This window comes from Acinonyx jubatus, chromosome C2, assembly GCF_027475565.1.
Source record: "Acinonyx jubatus isolate Ajub_Pintada_27869175 chromosome C2, VMU_Ajub_asm_v1.0, whole genome shotgun sequence".
NCBI lineage: Eukaryota > Metazoa > Chordata > Mammalia > Carnivora > Felidae > Acinonyx > Acinonyx jubatus.
Genome location: NC_069384.1, coordinates 33,139,173 through 33,162,365, shown reverse-complemented (window position 1 = coordinate 33,162,365; position 23,193 = coordinate 33,139,173). Strand labels below are relative to the sequence as shown.

General features: G+C 34.4%; 1 long non-coding RNA gene across 1 annotated transcript in view; it reads left to right on the top strand.

Moving 5' to 3' along the window:
• The window catches only part of LOC113604753 (uncharacterized), a 97,954-nt gene that overhangs the window by 27,879 nt on the left and 46,882 nt on the right, over window positions 1–23,193 (top strand). The window contains exon 2 of the long non-coding RNA XR_008297590.1: window positions 7,820–7,887. This is a non-coding gene — a long non-coding RNA (uncharacterized LOC113604753). The remainder of the gene's footprint in view (window positions 1–7,819; window positions 7,888–23,193) is intronic.

Below are 23,193 nucleotides of genomic sequence, written 5' to 3'. Positions count from 1 at the left end.
TTTTAAATATATAAATATATAATATTATATATTTATATAATATAAATATATTTATATTATATAATATATATAATATATATAATATAAATAATATTTATATAATATAAAATATATAAAAATAAATATTTAAAATAAAATATTTTATATTTTATTTTAAAAATAAATATTTTTAAGTTTATTTATTTATTTTTAGTGAGAGAGAGAGAGAGCAGAAGTGGGAGAAGAGCAGAGAAGGAGGGACAGAGGGAGAATCCCAAGTAGGCTTCATGCTTAGCATGAAAATCCTAAGCTTCGGGGGCTCAATCTCACGACCATGAGATCACTACCTGAGCCTCAAACGAGAGTGGGTCACTTAAGTGATTAAGCCACCTAGGTGCCTCCAAGACAAATTTAATAATACTATAACAATATACTCCTTACTGTCCTTTGGGACACTGAATAAACACATATTAATGTAATTTTGATAAAATAATCACCTTTAGTACTTATCAGACTCTAAGGTTTGAAATATAGGATATAAAAACAAAAATATTTTACAACTATATCAAAGTTTAAGAGCAATCAATTTAAATATGAAAAACAAATTTCCTTATAGAATGAACATTTTTTCGATGTTACATTATTTATCTAGATCTATTTTAAATGCCTCTTATATAATTGTAGAAAATACTTTGTGGTGTGGGCAATGCTCAGTACTTTTCTCTCAGGAATTTTGGGTTGAGTCTTTCGTGGTAGTCTGTGTTATATATTCTCTTAGATAAATAGATAAAGCTCTCTTATCCCAACCTGAATATTAATCTGCTTTCATTGGAAATAGATTCATTTTTTTCCAAGTTGTTGCAGCAGTTCAGATTAATGATAACTATGGCTATAAATAGCCAAATGAGAAAATATTACTTTAAATATATTTGAGACTTTAACTCATGGTTTTGTTTATAAATTTCTATTTTATTTCTACACAGTTCATTATCAACTGACCTTAAATTGATATGAGTATCTAGGTTGTTTATATAGGAAACCATATGGATAGTCCACTCAATAATATAATTATTCCCCAAATAATCTATTCCAAATGGGAAGATATTTTTTATAATCAAAACTGTCTTCCTTCTATAACATAAAAATGTCCAAGAAGTGTCCATAAACTATTTCCTTTCATAAATATAAAAATTATTCTTTTGTTTACTTCAAAAAGTCAAGGATAAAATTTTTTCCAAAACCCGTTTTTTATGGAAAAAGGCTGCAAAAATATGAATTATTAGATACACAAGATATATCAATATAAACACAATTCAAGGGAGAATTTGGAGGAAAATAATGGGTCTCCAATTATCATCCAAAATACATGGAAGTTAAGTAGACAGAGGTTCAGTTTCAATGATACACATTATATTTACTCCTTCCCCAAGAAAAACTTTTCCAAGTTGTGCTTTCATTCTGTTTCTATCTGCTTTAGTGTGTTAGGCATTCAATATTTTGTAAGTTTGCCCTGTAAACATATACGCAAGACAGATGTAAGGCAGTAACACCCTCACTTAGATCATTTTGAATTGTTTTCTTGGATTTGAGTTCTTAAAATAAAAAAAAAATGTTTTAGTTCAAGGCATCATCAGATAACAGTTTAAACATACTGAATTTAAATTTATATGATTTAGTGGTTGTCTTGGAAATGTGTAGTCCATGCATGTATTGGGAGATAGGTATAAAGTAAACTGTCAGGAAGGAAGGAGCTCATGTAATGGCAAGTGAAAACACAAATTTAGTATGGTGACATACTGTAAATGCAAGAGTTGTGTGTGCGAGGCTTCTGTCATGCGTATGTCTGATGCTGCTCTGGAACACGTGAACATGACTGGTGAGCTAGCCATGTCCCCTGTGCGTGGGAAGTAGTGAAGTGTGACAACCCATGTGCTATTTTAGCCTTATTCTCTTACTCTTGATGACAACATCTAATAGCCTCACTGGTTTCTACCATTCCAGTGCAGTAAGACTGAATGTCTGTGGTGTGTTTTTCTATTTCCCACCAAACAATTGTTTGGGAACTTGATTTTATTTGTATCAACCCCAAAGGTCTCTCCATTTGTTTAGTTCTCCCAAACTGTATTCAAGTTTCAAAATTCAACAAAATTGATGGCACATAGACCTATACAACACACTTCTTTATAAAATCCCCTTAAAAGCTTCAGCACTTAAGAAAAATCAATAGTGCTTGATGCGGTTTTGTGGCTTTCAGTCCTTGAACACTAAATTCAATTTGATTCATTGCTATTAGTAACTTAGAGTTTCAGTTCAGCCATCTAGAAAGGTAAGGGCCTTTGGCCGGCCCATCATCTGCCATGGATTCACCCTCATTGACAAAGTTGATGCGTTTAGCTTTGCATCTTTCTTTTACAAATAAATGGTAAATATAATAATGATGATCTATTTTATGTTCCCACAAAATCACGAGATAGAAAGATAGTTTTGATGTATTGTTAAGTCATTTATTAGCAAACTCCCAGTTTAAATGTAAATGGTATCTAAATAAGTTTGGACATGGTAAATTTGTGTCATGGGCCCACCCTTAATACATCTGTATAGAAACTGAGGACTCTCCCCACAGAGAAACTAAGATGCATCTCTGAGGGTTCAGACATTGCTGGACCTATCACATGGAAGTCAATTGGCATGGGACCAAGAAATTGTCTATTATAAAAAACGTTTATTCTGAGGGAAGAAAAACCCAGGAATGATTGCCTTAATTAAAAAATTAAGCCCTTAGCATTTTTTTTCCCAGAGGAAGGGTAAAATATGTTGGACACATGCCTAGATTCTACTAAGGGAAAAGTTTATTTTCAGAAAACTGGCACAAAAATGTAATCTCCCTTCATGGTCTCATTGTTATAAAAGAAACTGAAGCAAGGAACTGATCTCTCAATTTATTGTTGTAGACATAGACTTTAAAAGCCTCTAGTTCTTTAGAAGGAAATCTATATTATTCCAGAAGCTATTGTTGGTTAAGAAGTGATCAGTTGCACACATATTAATTGAAAACTTTACTGTGTTTGGCTCCTTTTAACTTATACTTACTTTCACTCCTTTTACTGAAACTGAAAGGGCAACAGTCCACAAGTTCATCACTGACTATCTAAGTTCCCTAATTACCTGGTGTGCCAATCTCCATGCCCAACAGAATAGATGGGGAGGGAAGTCTACACAGAACAGAAGCAAAACCTGGCAGGTGAATGTTGGTTCTTCAGCCCCAATAAACTTGTTAATAATCACATGTTACTTCTAAGATATACTACATAAACGTCACAAAATCTAATTATAAGCAAATATGGAAATACTAAAAATTCAGTAATTTATTTACATAAGGAATACTTTACAACCACTAACATTGAATGAAGTAGATCTATCTATACACATATATGTTCAAGACACTGGTGACGAGCAAAATCACTGAATTGACTGCAAATTGAGATGTCGGTGTCAATGTGTTACCATCTATATCCAGATTTTCTGAAGTCTGGGGAAGGTCAATTACTGCATTCAAATGAATTTACCCTACCTGACTCTTAGCTTTTATGTGGTTATATTATATTTGGGGCTTTGAAGGAATGTTAGTGTTATATGTGGAAAAAGACAAGCCTAGAAAGGCTTTTTGCTTAGACAAAAAAAAAAAAAAAAAAAAAACTATACCAAAATATCTTGAGAAACCATACAGATAAAGTAGTTATACAGAAATGTATAAACTTTGCAGTTATAAAATAATAGAAAGACATCTGTCAAGACCATTTGAATTTTAAGGGAAATTTTATAGAATTCAATCTTGGCAGTGACAAATAAATAAAGAATTACTCTTACATGATTTAGGTTTTGAAAGCCAGATTTCAAAATCTTTGGCAAAGCAAGGAACTATTAATTAATTCATTTGCTGGTCAATAGTTTAGTAAAATAAGGGGTAATTATACTTTACTGAAGTAGTACCAAAATATTTAATGAATTTATGGCCCAATGGATTTAGAAATTCAGTTTAAATTTTTTTTAATATTTACTTACTTTTGAGAGAAAGAGAGAGCCAGAGGCATGAGTAGGGGAGGGGCAGAGAGAGGGAGACACAGTATCCGAAGCATGCCTTAGGCTCCATGCTGTCAGCACAGAGCCTGACGCGGGGTTAGAGCTCATAGCCCAAGAGACCATGACCTGAGCTGAAGCCAGATGCCCAACTGACTGAGCCACCCAGGTGCCCCTAGAAATGCAGTTTTTAAGAACTCATTAAAGTAGTTCTAAATTTAAAAAAAAATCAACTCTTAATAGAGTAAGACTTTTATTACCAAACAAATGGTCTTAATATGAACTATGTTGAAATGAATAGACTCAAAACTCTTTAAACTCTTCAGACTTATTAACTCATTTAATTCTCACAGCAAGCCAGTGTTGTAAGTACAATTTAATCCTTCAAATTACAGATGAAAAAGCTAATCATCACAGATTTTGCAGAATAAACAGATGTCCAGTTATTATTCACAGGAAACAATAGAACCCAGATTCAATCTCACGTGTTCTCTGAAACAATATGAAATCATTGAAGCAGGAACTGATTTCTCAACAATACCCTTAGAAATCTATGACTTTGGAATACTCTAAAAACATTTTAGAAATGTATTCCTTTAAAAACGATCCCTATATTATTGCTTAAACTACTGTTTTGTTTTGTTTTGGTGGGGGGGGGGGTTAATGTATTTATTTATTTTGAGAGAGAGACAGCATGAGTGGGGGAAGGTCAGAGAGAGAGGAGACAGAGAATCCCAAGCAGGCTCCATGCTGTCAGCACAGAGCCCAACACCGGGCTTGAACTCAAAAAATTGAACTCATACCTGAGCTGAAACCAAGAATCAGAGGCTAAACCAACTGAGCCACCCAGGTGCCCCCATGCTGCTGCTTTTTTAAAGAAACTATTATTTTAAAAAATATTTACTGAAGACCTACTAAGAAGACACTAAACTTTACATTGAGGGATACAAAATAAGTAATCAATAGTCCATGCTGTCATAAAGTATCCAACCTCATGATCATTATTTTATGTTGGTTTATCAAAAGCTTTAGAATAATGGTATAAAATTGCTTATATTATTACTTCTTATTATCTTAAAGGTATGATCAAAAACGCACTTATCTAATACTTTTATTAGTTTTCTTAATTAACATTTCTAGTCATTTATCATATAGCTCTGGCTCTTTCTATCTCAAACTAAATAAATAAACTGAAAAAATAATTCTACTAATCAGAAAGTCCAATGCAAACAGAACCATGACTCCCTTATTAATTCAAGTAATTTATTTAAAATAATATATAAGCATTAAGGCATATGGTTGGCTTAGTCAGTTAGGCATCTGACTCTCGATTTTGGCTCAGGTCATGACCTTGGTTCATAAGTTAGAGACTCATGTCAGGCACTACACTGCCCAAAGAGCCAAACCTGGTTGGGATTCTCGATTCTCTCTACCTCTCTCTCTGCCCCACCCTAACTTGCACGTGCACGTCCATGTGTTCTCTCTCTCTCTCTCTCAAAAATAAATAAATAAAATTTCCAAAAAGTATAAAAAAATAATATATAAGCATGAATAAATATGCTATTTTATGATGCCATATACTTGAGTCATTGAACATAAAGAAATATAAGAAAAAATAACAAAAAGTAGAAGGAAATTATTTTATTTTTTAAAAGTTAACTACAATAATGAATATCAGATCCTATTTCTTCACAAATATCAGTTCTGATCCATTTTTAAGAAATTGAATGTATTTTTTAAATTTTTTAAAATATATATATATATATTTTAATTTATAGCCAACTTAGCAAATAGTTTGATCATGATTTCAGGAGTAGAATCCAGTGATTCATCCCTTACATATAACACCCAGTGCTCATACCTCTTGCACATTTAGCCCATCCCCATAACCCCTCCAGCAACCCTCAGTTTGTTCTCTATATTTAGGAACCAAATGTCCATTGACAGATGAATGGATCAAGAAGATGTGGTATATATAATGGAGTATTACTCAGCAATCAAAAAATATTGTCCTTTGCAACAATGTGGCTAGAACTAGATGGTATAATGTTAATTGAAATTAGTCAGAGAAAGTCAAATTTCATATGACTTCACTTATATGTGGAATTTAAGATACAAAGTAGATGAACATAAGGGAAGGGAAGCAAAAATCTTATAAAAACAAGGAGGGGACAAAACATAAGAAATTGAACTTAAAAACAAATGCTAAGGGGCACCTGGGTGGCTCAGTTGGTTTAGCATGGCTCAGGTCATGATCTCACAGTTTGTGGGTTTGAGCCCCGGGTCAGACTCTGTGCTGACATCTCAGAGCCTGGGAACCTGCTTCAGATTCTGTGTCTCCCTCTCTCTCTGCTCCTCCCCCACTCACACTCTGTTTCTCAAAAATGAATAAACGTTAAAAAAATTTAAAAACAACTGCTAAGAAAGTAATTAATTCATAGCTATTCCATTAATAAGGTTGATTATGATTCCCTAAAAAAAACCTGCTAAATATTAGGCAATTACGTTTTAATCTAAGGATACAATGCATCTTAAAATCAGTAACACGTTTACATTTATGTACATTTATTTTTTAATATAAATATTGCCTCTGTTTCATAAACTTTTCATGTTTGTCTATTCTTCCAGTCTGATTAATTTAGACATCCTTTATATAAAATTTCAAAATATAAATTTGGTTGCTGTTACTGAGATATAATATGAAAGTGCTGCTGTGCAAGGAAAGAAGAAACAGAAGAACACAGAGAGGTGTGCTTCAAAATACTTTCTTACTACATGACTACATTACAGTTATTGTATTGTACATTCGTTGTATTCACCCTTAAAATTTTCACTACTTGCTATTTTCTTAAATTCTTTTTTGACATTCCTCTATTATTTCTGCTTATTCAAATATATGCTATGAGTCTTTTATCTGAACACCGTTTTCACATATTTCATTTAAAATATTGATAAACACAAACTTTAAGAAGGAAATTTAACGTGGTTTTTATTGCTAAAAAATTATAAATCTATGGGGCTCAGTCGGTTAAGTTTCCAGCTTCAGGTCAGGTCATGAACTCACAGTTCGTGGGGTCAAGCCTCTTGTCAGGCTCTGACCTGTCAGCACAGGAGCCTGCTTCTGATTCTGTCTCTCCCTCTCTATTCTTCCCACCACCTCTCTCTCTCTCTCTCTCTCTCTCTCTCTCTCAAAAATAAATAAATATTGGGGCGCCTGGGTGGCTCTGTCAGTTAAGCATCCGACTTCGGCTTAGGTCATGATCTCACACTCCATGAGTTCGAGCCCCGTGTCTGCCTCTGTGCTTACAGCTCAGAGCCTGGAGCCTGCTTCGGATTCTGTGTCTCCCTCTCTCTCTGCCCCTCCCCTACTTGCACTCTGTCTCTGTCTCTCTCAAAAATAAACAAAACGTTAAAAAAAATTAAATAAATAAATAAACATTAAAAGAATAAAAAATATATAAATCTATATTATAAATCTAAATTATTTATAAGTATACAATTTTTCACCTTTATTTATAAACCATACTGTTTGGTTTTTGATAATTTGAGAAAACACAAGATCAATATGTTCAAATGAATCTTATTACATGATCACAGACTTTTAATGAATGGTCTCCATTTATAAGACTCAAGCAATTAAACACTATGTTTCTGAGTTAGATATTTAATATGTCCACTATTGGGAAATTTGAACTGCTTTATTGCTGGACCTTCTACAGTAGTAGACAATGACTTTAATTTTTTTTCCCTCATCTTTCTACAGACCCCATATATTATGGAAAGAATAAAGATTAAAAATTACTACAAAACATTAGGAGAAGTCTTTTTGTGGTAAGCTCATTTATCCTCTGTAGAGAAAACCAAAACTATTGTGATGGCAATCATTTATTGGACTTCTCAAAAGAGACTTGTCTGTGAAAGAATTACTGTGTTGTTCATACAGTCCCCAAACTTGGAAAGAAAATTAAGTCAAATATTCACAAGTGCCAACTTCAAAGCAAATTTGCCATGGTAACCGTACCTTGAAAGCCCATGGTTGCAGATTTTTGCCAATTAGCAACTCCAAAGGGTGCTATTAGTTCCTTCAAAAACATAAGGGACATTTTTTTTTTCCATCTTTGACTGCTATTCCTCTTTTACAACACGCCATGATAGAAGATGGAATACACAACGGCATACCATTTAGTTCTTATAATCATACAACTAGTTCATAAAGAAAACAATGCATATTGTGGTATAGGACTTTGTAAAGAATAATTGCCCTTTGCTAAGTCATCATTACTATCCTCAAATTCATTTATTTAAGTAAATTGTGCCAGACCAACAGCAAAAAAACTAAACCACATGAAATATCTAAACTATATATTCTTTTTATAATGTCTATCTTCTGGGTTGTAAGCTAGAGAATAGATGACAGATACATAATGAGAAGCTTTACTACCATGAATATGGCAATTGGGAAAAGTCTAAAAATTATTCCTCAGAATTAGATATAAACTACATATTTGAATTGCTATTCCAAGAATATTCAATTTCCAATACATTTTTCAGTTCTATTACTTTTCCTGAAAATTTGTAAGATTTTCTCTCCTAGCAGTGATGCTCTGTATTTTTAAGAAAGTCAATCAGGACTATAAAATTATTATTATCTTGATTCCTATTTTGATCCATATTAGTATGGATAATTTAGTGGAGCTGCACCAACCATAATAAAAATTAAAAGCATTTTGCTTTTTTATTAGAAGCAAGAATTAAAAACAATTTTCTTTATCATTGGCTAAATATTTCCATCCATTTATACTAGCAAAAAAAACTATAACACCATCATAAGCATAGTATTTTTAATTTTGAGATTATATTTTAAATAGTTTGGGCAAATCTAACATAATTGTCAAGTACGCATTGAGAAAATTGATGTTTAGTAAAATGATGGCTTATTATAATGCAGCTCTAAAGCTAAGAATGTTTGTAATTTTTATGTAATGAAACAAACTGCAGATAAAACTTCTTGGGAAAAAATCCCCAAATAACTTTATTTAAATTGTTGAATATCGGACCTTTATTCCTTAACCAAATTTTTGTTTTATTTAACTGCTCCATAAATGTGGGTAACTTGAACTGAATATTAATTATGAAAAAGCTCTTTTAATATGAGTTGTCAACCCAACAAAGAGTCACAAATGAAATAGTGAAAAATGCCCATTAGTTTTCATATTCTGCCTTAATGTCAGCAGCACTTAAAAAACATCCAAGATAAGAAGAAGAATTCAGGAGTGGTGATTTTTATTGAGCATTTTACCTTATCATTATACATATGTAGTATTTACAATCTCCATTTTTAAAAATACATATAACGCTATAAATTACATTAAATTTTTTCTTAGATTGCCCACCTAAATATAAGCAGAAAGTACATAAATAGCTCTGAAGAAAAAAAGTACAATAAAACCTTGGTTTAGGAGCAGAATTTGTTCCAGAAACCTACTTGTAATCCAAAGCACTTGTATATCAAAGCGAATTTCAAGAACCTTTGGCTCAGTTTTGATTATGCGATGTTTGGCATCATGTGCTGCCCGAATTGCAAGACCTCGTTCATTTATCAAGTTAAAATGTATTAGAAATGTTTGCTTGTCTTGCAGAACACTCACAAAACAAGTTGCTCACAATCCAAGGTTTTTCTGTATATGCTAAAAGGATAAAAGAAACCCATGAAAAATAAAATTTCAAAGAAATGCCAAGTGTCAAAAAGGGAAGTTTTGATTATGATAGGGAATTTTATTATTCTGGAATAACTACTGTTGAAGGTGTAAAATATGAAATACATGTTTTATTTTAAAATTACATTTTATATTTAAAGATTCTTGGTGCTTTGGAAGTTTTCTTTGCTCTGCCTTTGACTTTTGATCAAGGAGGAAAGACTATAGTCTTAAGAGAGTACTTCTACCTGGAGACAGTAAAGGTTAATATAGATAGAAAATACACTAGAATCTGCCACTGGGAGATTCATATTTCCTTAAATAAGAAAAAGAAAGATATCTATTTCTCTGTAGGAAATAAGAATAGAATTTTCAGTGGTGTACCTCTTTCGACCTTACACATGCTAGATATTTAATTAGATTATTTGGTACATCAGTCTCTGAAAATCAAAAAATGATTTTAAAAATCTTTATTTTTTAACTTAAAGTGACTAATATATCTCTAGGGAAAAATAACAGTTAAAGATTTCTTTTCAAAGACCAGCTCTTCAGTCACATGAAGAGTTTAGAACTTGTAAATAAAAAATACAGTGAAATATATATTAGAAAACATAATATTTTAGGTTTGCGTCTGTTATGCTAATTACTTATTTTTTGAAGCAGTTACTATTTAAAAAAAATTAAGAGAAAAGGATTGGGAGAAAAAACAGCAGTGGCAGATTTTAGAAGAAACCAAATTTTTTATCATTTAAAAATAATGGGAATATAAATACAGACTTTATTTCAAACTAGTTGGACAGATAACTAAACTTTTTTTTTTCTTTTAAGTTTATTTATTTATTTTGAGAGAGAGAGAGCATGAGCAGAGGAGGGGCAGAGAGAGGAAGAAAGACAATCCCAAGCAGGCTCCATGATGTCAGCGAAGAGCCGGACATGAGACTTGATCTCACAAACCCCAAGATCATGATTTGAGCCTAAATTAAGAGTTAGACATTTAACTAACTGAGCCACTCAGGCACCCCTAAACCTTTTTCCCCAAAACCCAACAAACTATTCTTTATGAAAGTGTTCCTTTTTCCTATCATTTGACTTGAGCTTTGAAATGTACCTTCAAAAAGCATTCTTTTCTTAAGTTTATTCAGCTTTTCGACCATCTAATGACCATGCAATAGGCACTTATAATTATTTTATTTCTCAATTTGTTTTCTGAATTCTCTGCCCTATCTTAAATGTTTAAAAATATTGAATTTTGCGTGTGGAGATGGATTAAATAGGTGAAGGGGAATAAGGTGTGCACTTCTGATGAGCACTGGGTGTTGCATGTAAGTGTTGAATCACTAAACAGTACACCTGAAATGAATATTAAACTGTATGTTAACCAACTGGAATGTAAGTCAAAACATTTAAAAAATATTGAATTTTATGAATATAACCTTAATATGCCTAAGCATGAAAAAGAAATCTAGATAAAACCTGAAGGAAAGACCCATTGAAAATTCTGTTTCTGGTTCGGGTTTGCCTGTCTTTTCCCTTTGACTATGAGTAGTTGCTTGTCTTGAGAGTGACAATGATTCTTTTTCTCTATTATTAATCACAATGGTGATGAGACTGTCTGTAGTCACTATAACTTATTTGTTCACCCCACAGACCATACTGTGTACCCAGAGTTCACAAAGGATGGTTCTGGATGCTGAAGACGTAACTAGGAACACGATAGACATGTTTTTTCCCTCATGGAGTATATCATCACTGTAGAGGAAAAGATGCAAACATATACTTACAAGTGTATGAAAGAGGAAATGCAGAGAACTACGAATGTATATAATGATAGGAGCTAACAGAATCTTCTGGATAAAAGAAGGTCTGTCTTAGGAAAGGAGGAAGTCTGACTTAGTGCAGAAAGGAAAAGAATATTGGTAGAAGGAAAAGAGGTTGGGATTTACATAGCTGAGAGAGAGCATGTTCCTATCCCATAAAACAAACAAAAGAGAGAGAGAGAGAGAGAGAAAGTAGAAATAGCTATTGCTGGAAGAAGCACTGAGGAATGTAGAAACTAATGAGGTCGGAGAGCAGTCAGGTTCCCAATCATGTGCAATATAAGTCAAGGAAAGGATTATAGAATTTATCCAAGGGATAAGGGTAAACAAAAGTGATGTGAAACAATAATCATTTAAATGTTTATTTCTACTGAAGTGTCTAGAATAGATTAGGTAAGGTGCATGTGGGGCAACAAGTCACACAGGAGATCTATTTAAGTGAGATCAATGTCAGATGCTTTTGCATTTGTCTAACTTAGGGATCACTGTGGCTTTCACTAAGGTGGCATTATAGAAGGAAATCAGTTTAACAGGTGAATTCAAAAGATACATGTAAATTGGAAACAGAGTTGGACATTAATTGGGTGGTGTAGGAGAAATGAGAAAAGCAGGTAAACATTCACCATTCCTAGTTTTCTATCTTAAAAACTTAATAGATAGTGCTGCCGTTTATAGAGCTAACTTCACAGAGATAAGGGCCACCAAAAAAAGCAAACAAAAAGAGTTTTACCTGTTGAATTTGAGTTTATTATGAGTGATCGAATGGAAATATCACTTAGGTGAAAACACAGACCTGGAGTTTGTGAGTAAAGTTTGGGCTCCGTAGGCATTAAAATAGCATTAATTGTGCCAAATAAACCAATGAGAGGGATTGTTTTGTGAAGGAGGTCACTATAGACGATGCATAGAATTACGTTAATGAGACAAGAAAGTTATTTACCGAAACTGGACTCTTAAATTAAGTAATAAAATAACATTATAAATCATATTTGGCCATAGTAGCAAAGACCAGAATGAAGTAAGTTGAGGAGTGAATAGCAATAATGGAACAAAACACAAGTAATAGCTAGAAGAATTCTGGACAAGGAGCTATCCAAAGCATCATGCTCTTGAAGAGTAATGAGATAAAAAACACCAGGCAGGTACAAGGCAATTTTCAGTTTGGTTGACTGATGTTAAAGTTTCTGTTTCAGAATTGAACACAGTTTTTTTATCTGTTCATCAGATGATGGACATTTGAGACATTTCCACTTTTTGGTGATTATAAATGATATAGCTTTGAATGTGTGTGTGCAAGCTTTATTGTGCAAGTATATTTTCAATTATTTTATATACATACGTAAAAATGGAATCGTCAGGTCTTATAGCAACCCTATATTTATGAATTTGAGAATCTACCAAACTGCTTTTCATAAAAAAGAATGTGAAGATCTTACATGCTACAATAGTAATGAACCTTGAAAATATTATACTAAATGAAAGGAGCTCAACACAAAAGAGTGCATATTGCAAGAATCTTTTCATATGAAATGTCCAGAAGAGGTCAATCTATAAAGACAGAACATAGAGTAGTCATTGCCTAAAGCTGGGGAGGAGATGAGAGGGAACGGGGAGTGAAGTGTTAGTGGGTACAGATTTACTTGGGAGATGACACAAAATGTTCTAAACTTAAGATTGTAGTGATGATCGCACAACTCTGGATACACCAAAGAAATTGAACTCTATCCTTTAAATGAGTGAATTTCACGGTATGTGGATGATATCTCAATGTCAATGTCATAAAAAGTGGTAAGAGGAGAAAAGGAGGGGAAAGTAGAAGAGGAAAATAAGATGAGATAGATCTTAGGACGGTTCAGGAGCCTGGGCTCTGAAGTATGTTGAATAAATCATTTACTTTCTTTTCATTCCCTCCTCTGAAAATTCAGACAATATATGTTATCTCACAGAATTCTTTTTGCAAGGATTGGAAATGATGATATTTACAGAGCACTTTCTTTTGTTTTTGATGTATAGTAATTGGTAACTGTTTTCATTGGAATAACCTATCAAACGATTGACTTAACCCTAATTTCTTGATATGGACAACAGGAATAATCACCTGCCTAATTCACTCACCTGCTGTGAGACTAATGAGGTAACTAAGTTCAACCCCTAATTCATTTCAAACCAGGCATATTATGAGCTTAGTAACACACCCAGCATAGTGTCCAGTAATGATATATTTATTGCAATTGTATCAGGTGCCAATGTCTGTGCTAAATACTTCACATGGGATTATCAACCATCATTACATGCAGAATGGCATTAATCACTACAACAATTTCATGCTGCTAGAGAACAAACTAAAAACGTACCGAAAACCAAAAACAATTTTACAAGTCATGTGAAATAATCACATCTGGGTCAAATGTTAGTAACAACAACAACAACAACAAACATGGAGGAAAATATTGCCCTTTATACCGTGCAAAGCACTAGTAGTTTTTGCCAAGTCTGCTTCTAGGAAATATCTGTGATTGTATAAAAATAACCCAGGACTTAAAGACAGAATATATGACTTTACTTCACCTATTGGTCAAGTTACTTCTTGAGCCTCAATTTCCTCACTTCTAAATTGAGGCTGATAATAAGAACACTTGCCATATTATATAGTGATGATAAACCTATGTATCTGACAAATTGCTATATGAGGTAATAGTAGCAGTAACTATAGTGTAATATTATAGTAATGATAACATACACATTTCAAATAAGATTTCAAATGAAAATAGAAGCCAAAATCTAAAACTTATAGAAGGAGGAAAAGGAACACAAAAGGTAATGCTATATTCAGTTTAATCCTTGGATCCCTGGCAACCAAAAAAGAATGAAAGAAGGTTGGGTGGGAGAGAAGGAGGAAAGGAGGAAGGAAGGAAGGAAGGAAGGAAGGAAGGAAGGAAGGAAGGAAGGAAGGAAGAAAAAATGATTTTCACTGATAACATTAAAATAAAAATAGGAAACCATTTTTTGATGCTAAACTCAGAACAGTTTACCATGGATCATTAACTTGGAGTTATTGAATACAACAACATAATGGACAATGTCGTTAACCTTAGTTTTTCAGAAGATATGGAATTCTTATAAAAAACTTTTTATGAAAATCCTTGATAAAAATGTGTATCAAAACATTGCTTAATGAATGCATTCTCTGGAGACTAAACAACTGAGGAATAGGATATAATTTTCTAGTGAGCAAAGCCATCTTATCACTTTTTTTTGAGCTTCTGTGTGAACCAAGAATGGGACCAGAATACTGCATACATTATCTCTAATTTCCATTACACCTTGTAAAGTGTTATTATCACTTTTTACTACAGTCAGTAAATGACAGAACCATCACATCTTTTCCATTAAAACAGTCGATCTTAAACTTGATATATGGATTAGTTTTGGATGGCCATCATGCTCTTTAGCCTGTCATATTCATATATAAATGATCTCAGTGAGTCTTTGTTGAGAAATTGGACAACAAACAGTTCAAGGCTCACCTCATTTGTGTGTATGCAGGGCTTAGATCTCTCCCCCGATTGAATGGAAGTCTTACAGCTCATTTTTTGCTCTTATCTTACATTTTCTGTAGCATTTGATGGTAGGGTCTATACATTCTGTTACATAAATAAAGTTAAATTGCATTTAATAAAATGAATTCACACTTCTTTTTAAGTGAGCATTTAAATATCTGAAATCTTGAAATGTCTTTACCCCATTCCCAGAATGGCAAAGTTAGAATACTTTTTAGTCCCCTGGACCATAAGAAAGCTCAGAGACTCAGAGAGACAAAGAATGGCATTGAGGTAGAGAGTTCATAGACCAAAATAGCATCTTCCTGTACTTCTCCACCTTGCCTTTCTGATAAATCCATGAATCTGTGTTTCTCCATTGGGTAACTATACTTATCTCCATATCCCCATCTCCAAGGACAAACTGCAGGAACTATACTAATGACTATCTGGGTACTCTGAGATTCAAATTCCCAATGCAACACAATGCATTAACTATAAGTGTGACTTTTATCTAAGGTTCTCTGAATTATGTTTAGTAATCCTCTTTATTGGTTGAAGTTCTCACTTTGCTATCTAAGGTTGATACCTTTTCTTCTAGGAAGAGAGATGTTCACTCAAGTCTGGTCACTTCTTTTGAGAAAGTTTGACTTCTTTTTTTTTCAAGATTTTGTTTTTAATGTTTATTTATTTTTGAGAGAGTGCAAGCAAGGGAGGAGCAGAGAGACGGGGATGGAGGATCCAAAGTGGGCTCTGCCCTGATAGCTTGACAGCAGCAAGACCAATGTGGGGCTCGAACTCATGAACCCCGAGATCATGACCCTAGGTGTAGTTAGATGCTCAACCAACTGAGCCACCCATGTGCCCAGTATGACCTTTTCAATGTAGAGTCTACCTTGGGCTGTGATAAGAAGTACACATCCCCATTAAATAACAAGGAGTACACTCTTTCTTTGCCTTAATGGTGGGAGGCAATCAAGACTAGGAACCCAACCAAATTGTCCAAACATGGATTCTTCCTTCCAAGCATTTCTAGATTTTAGATATCTCTCTAAGGCTAGCAAAATAATGCCAAGAACATGTCAACCTTATAGTCCGATAGTGTCTGTCTCCTCAGATTTCTAAGGTGTCGCAATTCTTACTTTATACTTCTTGGTGACAATTTGGAGGGTTTTCTGAGAACTGCTTGTTTTAAGTTGTTTGTTTTATTTCAAGTGTGAAAGGAATTTGAAATGCTCCTAACTCTTAGATAATATCTTGATTTGTTCCACGTGTAGAACCTTATTGGATGTTACAAGACGTTAAAGTTTGGTGTCAGCAGAGCTGAGAGAAAATGAAAATTACAGACCCTTTGTTTAAAAATGAGAACTTCAGGGTTCCTGGGTGGCTCAGTCCGTTAAATGCCTGACTCTTGGTTTCAGCTGAGGTCATGAACTCATGGTTCATGGGGTCAAGACTCATGTTGTTCTCCATGCTGCTGGCGTGAAGCCTGGTTGGGATTCTCTTTCTCTCCCTCTCTCTCTGCCCCTCCTCTGTTTGCTCTCTTTCTCTCTCTATCTTTAAATAAATAAATAAACTTTAAAAAGTAAAAAAAAAAAAAAAAGAAATTTAGAATTTCGAGACAACAGCAGAACATTAAGGACCTATGAGACTTCATAGGTTATGTGCATATGCAGCCAGCCCTGTAGGTACCCCTTAGGTTGGGTTTCCTTAAAGTAATGCTTAAGACGGAGAATAGTATTGAAGTGAGTTAATTGTGAATGTCCTCCAGAAAGCATAAAGGAAATAATGTGAGGTGGGAGAAAAGCTAAGCAAGAATGTGGCCTTAACTGAATAGTAAGTTGTGTCTAATCTCACAGGGAGAAAACCTCTGGAGCCCAATTACTCCGGAGAGTCAAACCTTGAGGAAAGAAGGTAGGAGTTCTCTAGCCTCATGTATGTAATCATGGGTAATTCTTCAGAGAAGGGATGACATTTCCCAGCAGTAGGGAATAGACTACAAATGCTGATAAGTGAGGTCTAGTTGGGGCAGCAACATCCTCCATTACAGTCTCTACCTCCAATTCTCTGGTACTCTTACAAGTATTTTTGGTTAATGAATCTGTGTCACACTGAAGTGTAGCATATCAAGAAATGTCACTGCTTGGCAGTGTACGGATGGCTCTGCATTGGTGATTTGAGCATATTCTGAGAACATTATCCTATAGGAAAAGTTTAGGTTCTCACTGAAATTGTTTTTAATATAGTGTGCCTTAGTCCATTCAGGCTCCCATGCCAGAATACTATGTACTTGGTGGCTTATAACAGAACTTTATTTTTCACAGTTATGGAGTCTGGAAAGTCCAAGATCAAGGTTCCAGTTGATTCAGTGTCTGGTGAAGAGCCTGCTTTCTGGTTCATAGCAGCCCATCTTCTTGCTGTACCCCCACATGGTGGAGAGGGCAAGGGAGTCTCTTTTATAAGGGCACTAATCCCATTCATGAGTGATTTATTTTCATAGCCTGATTAACTCCCAAAGGTCCCACATGCTAATACCATCACATTGGGATTAGGTTTCAGCATATGAATTTGGGGGAACACAAAAATTCAGCATATAGCATAGTGATTTTAAAAAATCACATCCTTCATTCTTCCTTGTTATTTCTATTATCTGACTCGAGAAGTCAGATGACTTAAACCTTTCAATACATTAACAAAGTTGCATTTGACTTTTTTCTTCCCTTTATGTACTACCTGAATCTATAAATAGTTTAAAGCTTTCTATAGTACTCCACCATACTGAGCCTCATCACAGTCTATTGGTATTCTTAAAACCACAAGTGACTTTTGAGAGTGCACCTCATCTCTGCACACCACCTTTTTTACAGGGTTATAGCCCTTGTTTCAAGGTGAATTGCCTTTAATTCAAGGATAGAGCTTTTAAATGGCCACTGTTGCAGTTATGCTCTATAAGAGGATTCTTTGAAAGTTCAGAAGGACCCAACAATATAAAGTGGTTATGACTATCAATCCATGAGAGTGCAAGGGATATAGTTCTCTTTATATTTCAAAGATAAAAATTGGTTTCTACTGGCAGCTCCAGGTCTACTGAGAGGCCCAAAATTAACTTTAGTCAATTCTCAGTAAACCTTGCTAAAGCAACTCCCTTACCTCTAATATCTTTCCCAGATGGAGGGAAGCAGGCATACAGCGCTCGGTTAAGTTCTATCTACAGTGACAACCAATGGGAATCCTTGATTTTCAGTTACTCTCAGTAGTCAGTTCAAAGTATATCACTGCTGTATCTTCCTCTTTCCAAACACAAGTCTTCATTTTGGGAACTTCTACATAAGATCTATCCAGTATCACCTTTTCCCAAACCCGTATCTTAGCAGCTGTGCCCATACCATATTCCCTTATCTCCCATTTATCTGTTTTCAAAGATAGTTACACACTCTGTCAGCTTCCCCTCCATGTTCTCACTCCTTACCTCCCACCACGCCTCTCTTCTTTCTCTGCTATTCTGATTGTGTCTTTAAAACCTAAGAGAGAGTCCGTGATAACTGAATTTCTAAATTTCCCAGAGATAATAATCAACAAATAAGGATCAGGAGCTAATATAAAATGCCACAATTTCTCCTCCTTCAGATGGGAAATAGTGAGGTGCATTGTACTAGGCTCTTCAGGGTATTTCTAGGAGGATTGAGCTCCAGGTGCTGAGAGTAGTAACCAAAAATAATGCAGCTTTACTAGTTTTTCATTTTACCTTCTCTCATTCTTACCAATCCCTCGCTCTTGCTTCTTGGAATCTGTTCCCCAAGCAACCACTTGTACATAAGTCCTTGTCTCAGGCCTTGTTTTAGGGGAACCCACATAAAACCAGTTTCTATTGACAGTGGTCCTAGAAGTCAGATCCTTTGAGTGGGATCCTGAGTGGTTAATTCCTCTAATATGACAAGGACCTCACCACTGAAAACTAGGAAGGAAATATGTGAATTGCTGTGAGCTGAGATGGCAGCATGTGGGCGAAATACCCTGAATCCTCCAGATGAAGGCAACTCCCTCACTCTTCTAACTATGATGAAGTCTGCTTTCATGGAGTCAGTGCTAAGACTTCAACTGAGTCAGATGCCTTGCAAGATGAAATGTCTTCTCAAATTCATCCACAGATCCCCTTACAAGGTCTAAAAATAACTTTGGTCAGGGTTCAGCATAGCCCAAGCAGGGAAGTATGGTCCTTTCCCAGAGGAAATATTTGATTCACTAAAGGAATTTCAGAATATGTTCCAGTAGGAAAGGGAAAATATAATTGGGAATGGATCTTAAAGATATAGGGCTAATGTGGGGAAAGTATAATAGGGATATGGAATGACTCCTTGAAGCTTGGATATGACAATACTTGCAATTTGGTTGACAGTTTCTGTGTATTCTATTCACATCGCACCTCAAACATCTTTTGAACCTTTTTTTCCCTGTATAAAGGCTTTTCTCTAAAGCAATAAGAGTTGAGTTAAACCAGGCAAAGGGCAGCCTTGAAGTGTGAGTGAATTTCCACCTTGGGGAAAACCTCTCAGCCAATGAGGAAAGGGTCCTCAGTGACTTAATGCTCCCATTTCCTATCCTTCAAGGGAATAATCCTGAGGCACATTGTACGGATTTCTCAGAGGGCCCCAAATGGTAGCAAACCCCAGTGGCCACAGAGGTGACTAACTCAAGAGCATACTTTTTTTTAGCTTTCCCTCATTTCTGATTTCATTTCCTTCTTTGGGGGATCATTATCCAAAGAACATATTTGCACCTACTTCTTGGATCAGGGTCTGCTTTTGGAAAAACTAAATGAAGATATATCTTCACCATTTACATGATCCAAGGAGAGAAATAAATAGCTCAGAAAGAAAACATACATCTATGTGAGTGATGTTCAGTCAAAAAAAAAAAAAAAAGGAGGGGGTTGTATTTACAGTTAAATTTAGCATACAATATATATAATACATATATAGTATTTAGAAACAAAAGGATTCTAAATAGTTTAGTCAAAACACATTTTCCTCTTCATGTGGGTAGGTGTTTTTTTTCCCTAAAAGTTTGTTTCCTTTTATAGCTTATGGAAAAAAATGTGCTATATATGCCATTGCATAAATATGTTAGGATAATTAATGTTACCTGCTACAGCAAGCCCTTAAATTTCAGTGACTTTATATAGTAAAAGTTTATTTGTCACTCATTGGGCTCAGTTGCTGTAACCCAAGTGGATTCCCTTCATGTTCATCTTCAGCATGTGGCTTTAAGATTCCCCTGGCATCATCCTGCTAATAGATAGAGAGGAGATAAATTAGAAGGACTATAGAGGAGGTTTAAGGCATTGGGACCCAAAGTGTCAAACACATCTATCATGCAAATTTTATGGCTCTGATCTTAATCACAGGACCTATCTAATTGCAGAGGAAGCAGCACAATATAGGAGAGCTATGTACACAGGATGAAAATGAAATAGATTTAGTAAATCACATAGAATCCTTTCTACCATAGCCTAATAGCTCAGGCAGCCCATTCTATGTCTACTATCCTACCTGGAGAATCCCTCAGGGTGAATATCCTAAGAGTACATGTTCAGAAAAGTACAGCACTGTCTTCCTCCTAGCCACAGCTAATTGGATAAGACTGCACATAGACTTCTTTTTGAAGCCCCTAGAGCTGCCTTGAGTCCGCAGTGGCCTTCTGGTAATTGTTCTGTAGAGTCCTGTTTGTTGGAACTTTCACAGATGCTCATTAGAATGTGTACCTTTATAATGAAGATACACAATTTGGAGTAGATTAAATGTATCCCCATTCGTTTTTAAAATAATTACAATTCTACATCAGTCTTCATTTCTCCCTCTAGACACTTCAACTATAATTATCATGATCCCTTTAAACTTGACACATCTAAACTGAATTCATTCCTTTTTCTCACCCAACCGAACTCCTTTTGTAGCTTTTAATATTTTTCAGCCACAAAATCTTCTAAGCTCCTTGGACCAGAGACTAAAGTCAAGTTTGGCTTGCCTTCTTCTTTGGGATATATATATTTTTTTTCTTTATTTTTCACCCAATCTTTTACTTCCACTTGCTAAACTATATGTCTACTTACAGTGCTTATCTCTGTGGAAATCACCTATCTCAACTTACAAATCTATATTTGTACAAACACTATTGATCTGACTCTAATAATGTCACCCCCAAGTGAAAATGTAGAACTTTAGTGCTCACCTAAAAGTGTCCAGAATAATTAGCTTAGAATTAAGAATTGCTCACAATAAGGGGCTTTGGAATGGCTCAGTTGGTTAAGCATCCAACTCTTGTTTTCAGCTCAGGAAATGTTTCCATGGTCATGAGATCGAGCCCTGCATTGGGCTCTGCAATGCTGAGCATGGAGTCTGCTTAAGATTCTCTCTCTCTTTCCCTCTGACCTTCTCCCTCACCTCATGCTCCCTTTCTCTCTCTCTCTCTCTCTTTCTCTCTCCCTTGAAATAAATAAATAAAGCTTAAAAAAAGAATTGCTCACAATAAAATTGTGACCTGTTTTTTCTATTTTCTTCTGTTCTCCTAAATTAATTCCATGCTCCCTATAAATGAGTATACGCCTCTGCTCATTGGCATCTTATTGGAATTATGAATTATTTATTACTTGCTACAAGGTGAATTCCTTAATTCAACTCCAGCCCAATTTCATATCTTGCCTCTTTAAACATGTTAATTTATTTTTGCTTTCTCAAAATATCTGTGCATGTTTGTGTTTTGGAGTATTTGTATGCATACTGAATTTTCCCTTTATTTTGTACTAAAACAACTTACTTGATTGGTGCCTTAAGACAAAGCATTTGCTTAAAAAAAGAAAAACAGCATATTAATTTACTTGTATTGAGTGAATGAATGAATGTAATAAACATTTTGCTGATGAAATACATTATTTCAGAAAGAAAGTTTTATCATTTCAATAAATGTTTACCTGAAACAGAATTTTCTGCTTTGTATACTTTGATTAATTTCACCTCAATGCCACCTTTTTTTCTTGAGAAGAAAATATATCATCTTCACATTTATCATTTATCCCCTTTATGATTTTAATCAAATTATTCCTGCTCAACCTTTTCCTCCACAATGAAAATTAAGTGAAAATGACCTTAATTATGATTTATATATTATAGATATGTAATTCATATCCAGCACCCTCAATATTTACAACAAGTGAAAATATGTAAGAAATTTTTCAGACACTGTATAGAGTCACTTTTTTCTCATTATGCTCTCTCCTTTTAGGTTATCAGCATTTATTTATTATTGTTATTTTTGGTCTGTTGACTTGTGTTTTTTCTTCTTAACTGTTTATTCTGCAACAGTATTTTCCTGCTGTTTCATTGAAAATGTAAATAATTTTGGAGTCAGTATTTGCTTAACAAGATTTGACAGATAAACCTGAGAAACTGTTCTTCATTTTTGACAATTTTTCCAACATAAAAATGCACTATAAGTTGAAAATAATTGATTTTCAAATAAATATTGGCTATATGATTTTTTGTGAATAGTGTTAAAAGAATAAAATGAGTCATTAAAATGTTTAAGAGGGGTTTTTTGAGCAAAAATCTATTCAAATTGGGCAAGGCTAAAAAAATGTAAAGTGTTTAGGAGAGTTCTTGGACAGGAGTCAGGGGAAAGACTTATAATGAAGATATGCAAAGAAAGGAAATTATTTGACTTGCTATAACTTAAAATCTTCTTGGCTGTTTGCAATTAGATGTCCTTGGTTTTTTGATTTTGTAACCCTGACGCAACCTCAGGCTCAGATTTTGGTGTGCTTAGGGTGGCTGCCAGAGCATTAAAGCCACATCAGTCTAATAGCCTCCTCATTTAATTAATTTAACAATGAAAATCCTCAATATTTTCTTCAGTTAATCAGGAATAGCCCAAGAATGTATTACAATATTTGCCAGGGTTGGTAAGTACTCTAAGCTTTATAAAAATAGTGGTTGTATAAATGTGAAAAACGTTACTAGAAAGCAAGTTTATTCATGCATATTTATCATATGGAAATCTAAATTATCCACATATTCAGCAAATGCACAACAA